The sequence below is a fragment of the Pinus tabuliformis genome, chromosome 1_2, assembly GCF_031772625.1.
Source record: "Pinus tabuliformis cultivar Carrire ecotype Pingquan chromosome 1_2, CPIR1, whole genome shotgun sequence".
NCBI lineage: Eukaryota > Viridiplantae > Streptophyta > Pinopsida > Pinales > Pinaceae > Pinus > Pinus tabuliformis.
The window spans coordinates 838,281,098-838,287,515 of NC_142298.1; positions in this window are offsets into that span (position 1 = coordinate 838,281,098).

Consider the following 6,418-nt stretch of genomic DNA (forward strand, 5'->3'; position numbering starts at 1 on the left):
GTATGAAAAAGGTGGCATGCTGAAGCCATAAATTTTTGACCCCAAAAAACATCGTTTGATGCCTCAAAACGCTCATGGAATGTTTCAAACCTTGTTTCGGCAAATTGGGTCCCACTGGTAAAAATGGTCCCATGAGATGATTCCTCCACTTTTTCCATTCCAAATGCATCGAGATGGATGCCAAACAATATATTGATCCAATTCGGATCACACCTCCCCATTTTGGGAGGATTTTTGTCCCCAAAAGCTTTTACTAAATGAGGTGAGGAAATGTTTCCTCCACCTTCTCTCTGGTGTACCATTTACCTTTGCCTGGAAGTTGTCCTTTCAACCCAATCTTCCAAAGGTCTTGTTGCCCTCGTCTTGTAGTTCTAGACCTCTTTTGAAAAACTCTATCTTCTGTCAACTCTGCCTTAGCATCTGGTGCCAAATCCTCCACAAAAGGTAGGACTTGTTCCTCTTCCTGATCTAGCATGGAAGGCTCATAGAGTTTCAAATTCTCTACATTTACAACTGAGTAAATACACATATATGGTGGTAAATTGAGTCAATAGGCACTATCACCCACCTTTTCTGGTATCTCAAAGGGACCATACCTTAGAACCTTCATTTTCTTATCAGGCCCCTGTAACCTCTCCTTGTTCAATTGTAGCAATACTTTGTCTCCCACCTTGAATGATTTCTTTGTTTCGTGTTGATCATGCCTAGCCTTATAATTCACCTGCGACTTTTGCAGTTTTTTGTTATGAAACCAGCTCACAAAAAGATAGAAAAGATAGATCAACGCCTTAGAAATAAGCCTCTTCAAGGGGGCAACCTCCTTTACATTACACAAATGAACGATTCTTACATGATTCAAATGACAAAACCTCCTTTCTATAAATAGGAGTCTAAGGGGTCACAATATAACCAAAGCCGACCTAATAATAATAATATAAAGGCACAAAAATAACAATATGGGGACAATAGGGGCACAATAATAACAATAAGGGATACAACGACAATAGTAATGGGGGAATCACTAGTATTATAGGGACCTAACATGCCCCTCTCCTTCAAAAAAGTGTTGTCCTCAATGCTTGAGTAGTTTTGGATGCTTATGTATAAAATTCTCATCCTCCCATGTGGAATCTTCAACGGGTAAGTTCTTCCACTTGATGAGATACTCTGAAATTGATCGATTTCATAGCTTTTGAGTTCTTATTTCTTTGACTGATTCAGGTTACAATATATTTTTTCCTTCCTCGTCAAGTTCTGGAAATATTGTTTGAACTGGAAGCTTATCACCTATAACCTTCTTTAAGCATGAAACATGGAAAATTGGGTGCACTCAGGAAGCTGCAGGAAGCTCCAATTTGTATGCCATAGTACCTATCTTTTGCAACACCTTGTACGGACCATAATACTTTGGTTATAATTTATTATCCTTCTTAGCTTGCTTGAGGGACATTTGTTTATATGGTTGTAAATGTAGAAATACCCAATCACCTACATCAAAACTTCTTTTGCTACGATGTTGATCTGCATGTTGTTTCATTCTATTTTGCGCCAAGGTGAGGTTATCCTTTAAGAGTTGGAGAACTTGTTGCTGATGCTCGATGTGATCTTCGACTGCTTGAACCTTAGAATTTTCTCTTAAATATGATGTGATGGATGGTGGATGATATCCATAAAGTGCCATAAATGGGGTCATTTTTGTTGCAATATGGAAGGAAGTGTTATACCACCATTCAACCAGAGGCAACCATTTGACCCATTATGTCTATTTATTAGATACAAAGCAACGAATATATCCTTCCAAACATTTGTTCACTATCTCAGTTTGCCCATCAGATTGGGGACGATAAGATGAGCTATGAGCTAACTGAGTACCAAGATAAGAAAATAATTATGTCCAAAAATTTCTAGTGAAAATGGGATCTCTAACGCTTACAATAATCTTTGGGTTTCCATGTAGATTTTGAATTATTTCCATAAATGTAGTAGAAATTGTACTCGCTTTAAATGGATGAGATAACACACAAAAGTGTGCATACTTGGTAAGTCTGTCAACTACCAACATAATAACACTCTTGCCTTTGGACTTGGGTAAACCTGTGATAAAGTCCATTGAAACCTCCTCCCAACATTGGCTTGGAATGGAAAAAGGTTGTAATAGTCCTGGGGACTTAATTGTTTCAACTTTATTTTGTTGGAAAACCAAACATTCCACCACAAACTTTTGAATATCTGATTTAAAGCAATCCCAAAAAAAATCCTTCTCAACCCTGTGGTAGGTTTTTAGAAATCCTGAGTGCCCTCCTAAGGGAGAGGTGTGCAATTCCCTAAGAATCTTTTGTTTTAGTTGTGAATTCTTACATAGGTATAATTGATCCTTGTACCATAAAGAATCATTTTTCCAGCTCAATGTATCAGATGTATTGGGATCTTGTTGTGTCTTTTGAATGATTGACCACACTTCCTCGTCATTCTTTCATTCATCCCTTGCTTCGTTTATCTAATCTGGTTGGATAATAGAAATGGCGCAAAGAAATGCTTCCACGTCCTCATCCTTTCTTGAGAGTGCATCTCCCACAACATTTTGCTTCCCTTTTTCTAGATGATTTCAAAGTCATAACCCAACATCTTTGTGACCCATTTTTGATGCTCTTCTGAAGATAATCTTTGTTCTAAAAAGTATTTAAAACTATGATGATCTGTTTTTACCTTGAAGTGTCTTCCCATTAGGTAGGGTTGCCATTTCTTAAGTGCATGTAGTATTGCCAACATTTCCTTCTCATAAATAGCTTTGTATAGATACTTTCCTTTGATTGGACGACTTTCGCAAGCAATGGGTCTTTCTTCTTGCATTAAAACAACACCAACTCCACTTCCTGAGGCATCACATTCCACAATAAAGGTTTCTGTGAAGTCTAGTGTAGCTAAGACTGGTGCTTGGCACATTACCTCTTTAAGATGTTCAAAGGCCTTCGTTGCTTCTGGAGTCCATGAAAATGCATCTTTCTTCAATAATGTTGGTAAAGGTGCTACTATTCTCCCATAATTCTTAACAAACTTGCAATAATACCCTGTCAACCCAAGAAATCCTCGTAGATGCTTTATGGATGTGGGGATTTTCCATTCCTTAATTGTTTTAATTTTGCTAGAGTCTACCTTAACACCTTCATGAGATACAATATGACCCAGATATTCCACCTCTTGTACTCCAAAGAAACATTTGGAGATTTTTTCATATAATTGTTTCTCCTCCAATAGTTTGAGCACCATGTCAACATGTTGGACATGATCATTCCAAGACTTATTGTAAATTAGTATATCATCAAAAAATACTAACACAAATTTTCTAAGGGTTTGAAAATTGAATTCATCAAACCTTGAAATGTAGAAGGTGCATTAGTAAGGCCAAAAGGCATGACCAAAAATTCATAATGACCCTCATGAGTTCTAAATGTTGTTTTTGGAATGTCTTCAGTCTTCATTCTGATTTGATGATATCCTGAACGAAGATCCAACTTGGTGAAGTAAATCGATCCATGCAATTCATCCATTAATTCATCAATGATAGGCTTGGGAAATTTATCTTTAATAGTGAGCTTGTTGAGCTCCCTATAATCTAGACACATGTGTCATGATCCATCCTTATTGTGAACCAATACTATTGGAGTAGAGAAATAACTTTGAATAGTTTGAATTATACTAGCCTCTAGCATTTCTGCAACCATATGTTCAATTTCACTCTTTTGGACATAGGGATATCTATAAGGCCTGATGTTTGGAGGAACACTTACTGGAATGAAATTAATAACATGATCATGATCACAAATAGGTGGGAGGCCTTTGGGAGTCTCAAATACCTTGGAATTATTGTCCAAGACATTTTGTAGATCTGGAGAAATGGATGATTTCGATGTGGGAACCTCTAGTGAACATAATTGTGCAATTATGCCTTGTTGTTCTTTCTTTAGAATCCTTTTCATTCCGTTAGATTTGATTATCTTTCCTGGTTTCCCTACGATACCCCTTAATTCAACTTCCTTTCCTTTTGAATAGAATTTCATGAAAATTTCTTGAAAATTAAAAGCTATTATACCCAAGGATTGTAGCCATTGGACACCTAGTACAACATCAGCACCACCCATTGTAATGGAAAGCATTGGGCTATTCAATACATATTCTCCCGTGGATAGCTTGATATTATGGCACTTTCCTGAGCAATTTATGGTTCCTCCACTTGCAACCATCACTTGACACTCTAGTGTTTGATATAGGAAGCAATTCAATTCCATGGCTATCTTACAATGAATAAAATTATGGGTACTTCCCGAATAAATCAACACTATTACCTTTTTCTTCTTGATATGCCCTTCTATCTTGATAGTTTGAGGAGTGGTAATTCCAGCCAATGCATTACAAGATATGGTCAGATTCATTTCTTCTTTTTCTAGGGTTTGTTCCTGGTGTATATCCTCTTCTTTTGACATTTCTTGTTCCTTTTCTTCCTCCTCTTCACAATCTATGTAAAATAATTTCTTCTCAGCACACTTATGAACTTTAGTGTATTTGCTATCACAACTGTAACCAAGCCCTTTTACTCTTTTTTTTCCAATTTTTTTGGTGTCAACCTTGTAGGTTGTGGATGGCTAGGGGTAGCAACACTTCCATCTTTATGATTGTGAGTGGTAGGCTTCCTTGTTGCCATAATTTTTCTTTCCATATTTCTTGCCAACCTGAATGCCTTCTCCAATGAATCTGGTTCCCAAAGGTGAACCTCGTGTTGGATGTTATATTTTAAAGTCCCTATGAACACATCAATCCTATGCTCCTCTGGAATATCTTTTACCCTTGTATTCAATTTTTGGAAGTCCTCAATGTGCTCCATCATTGAACCCTTTTGTTTGAGATTTATCAATTGGCTAAAAAATGTGTTGTTTTTTGTATCCTCATAATGTGCTACCATTTCATATGTAAAAATAGCCCAAGTGACAATTTGTTTACGAGAGCAAAGCCATCGATACCATGCAAACTGATTTGGTTCCAAATATAAAGTTGCAGAGAATACCTTTTGTGTGTTTTGCACATTTTGGAGATCAAAAAATTTCTCCATCTGTAGTATTCATGTTTTGGGATCATTGCCATCAAACTTCCTCATATCGATCTTTGGAACATGGTGGTTCTTCAATCCAACATTAGAGTCTATGAAATCATGATTAACATTTATTTTGTTCTCGTCATGAGTTTCCTTTACTACCCTTTCGCCATTATTAAAAATTTCTTGTAGAAACTTTGTCAAATCTGTCTTTAAATCTTCCATGCCTTTCTTTAAATCATCCATCTTAGCTTCCATGCCATCCATCTTAGCTTCCATGTCATCCATCTTAGCTTCCACATCATTCATGTTAGCTTCTACGCCTTTCTTTAAACCATCCATATTAGCTTCTACACCATATATCTTAGCTTATATGTCTTTCTTTAAACCATCCATCTTAGCTTCTGTTTTTGTGTGAGTGAAATTTCTTGCACTTGGTCTCGTAATTTTGATATATCATGTTGCATTTCTTCCTCTTCTTCATGAGTCATGCTAGAGCTTTCAGGTTGCTTACTAGGTGTTTCCATTTTCTTTCTTTGGGGAATCAATTACCGATAATAATGCTTCACTATTCCCTTTGAATTCCTTCAAACTAATTTTTCAAACCAAGCTTATACAAAAATTAAAAAAAAAAACTACACGCCTTTTTTTTCACTTTGGAGGATCTCGATATTGAATCTGATGTATCTCTATAATTTTAGATCTCCAAGGTCTGAAATTTCTTCCTGCGGTAACCCTCTAAGTAATCTTTCTAACCCCGCAAGTCTGATCAAGATTGGATTCTCCAATGAAGAGTTATGTCAAATCTCCCACGATGACCTGAGTATAGACTGGTTCAGTAGAGAGAACTTGTACGACATGCCGCGGGTCACTATTTCAACCTTAGGTTCTGAAAATGATACCCAAAAAAACTACAATCCGTCCTATTTCTGTAACTTCTTACGAAAATTCAATCTAATGCTTAGAGCGAAAGTTATGACAATTTTCCCAAGGTCACCTGTTTGGAATGTAATTCGGGGGTTTGCAAAAACCCTAAATTCCTCAGATTATATCTCTGAAAATATAGCGAGACAAGATCTAAAATTCAGGCCCGAGGTTCAGCGAGATTTCATCTCAAATGGGTATTTTTTAGCTTCTGAAACTTATAGCAAAAATGCCATGATGACTTGTTTGGAGCAGTGAAACCCTAGAATCCAAAGCTCTGATACCAAATGTTATGAAAACAGCTCACAAAAAGATAGAAAAGATAGATCAACGCCTTATAAATAAGCCTCTTCGAGGGGTCAACCTCCTTTAAATTACACAAATGAACAATTCTTAGATGATTCAAAT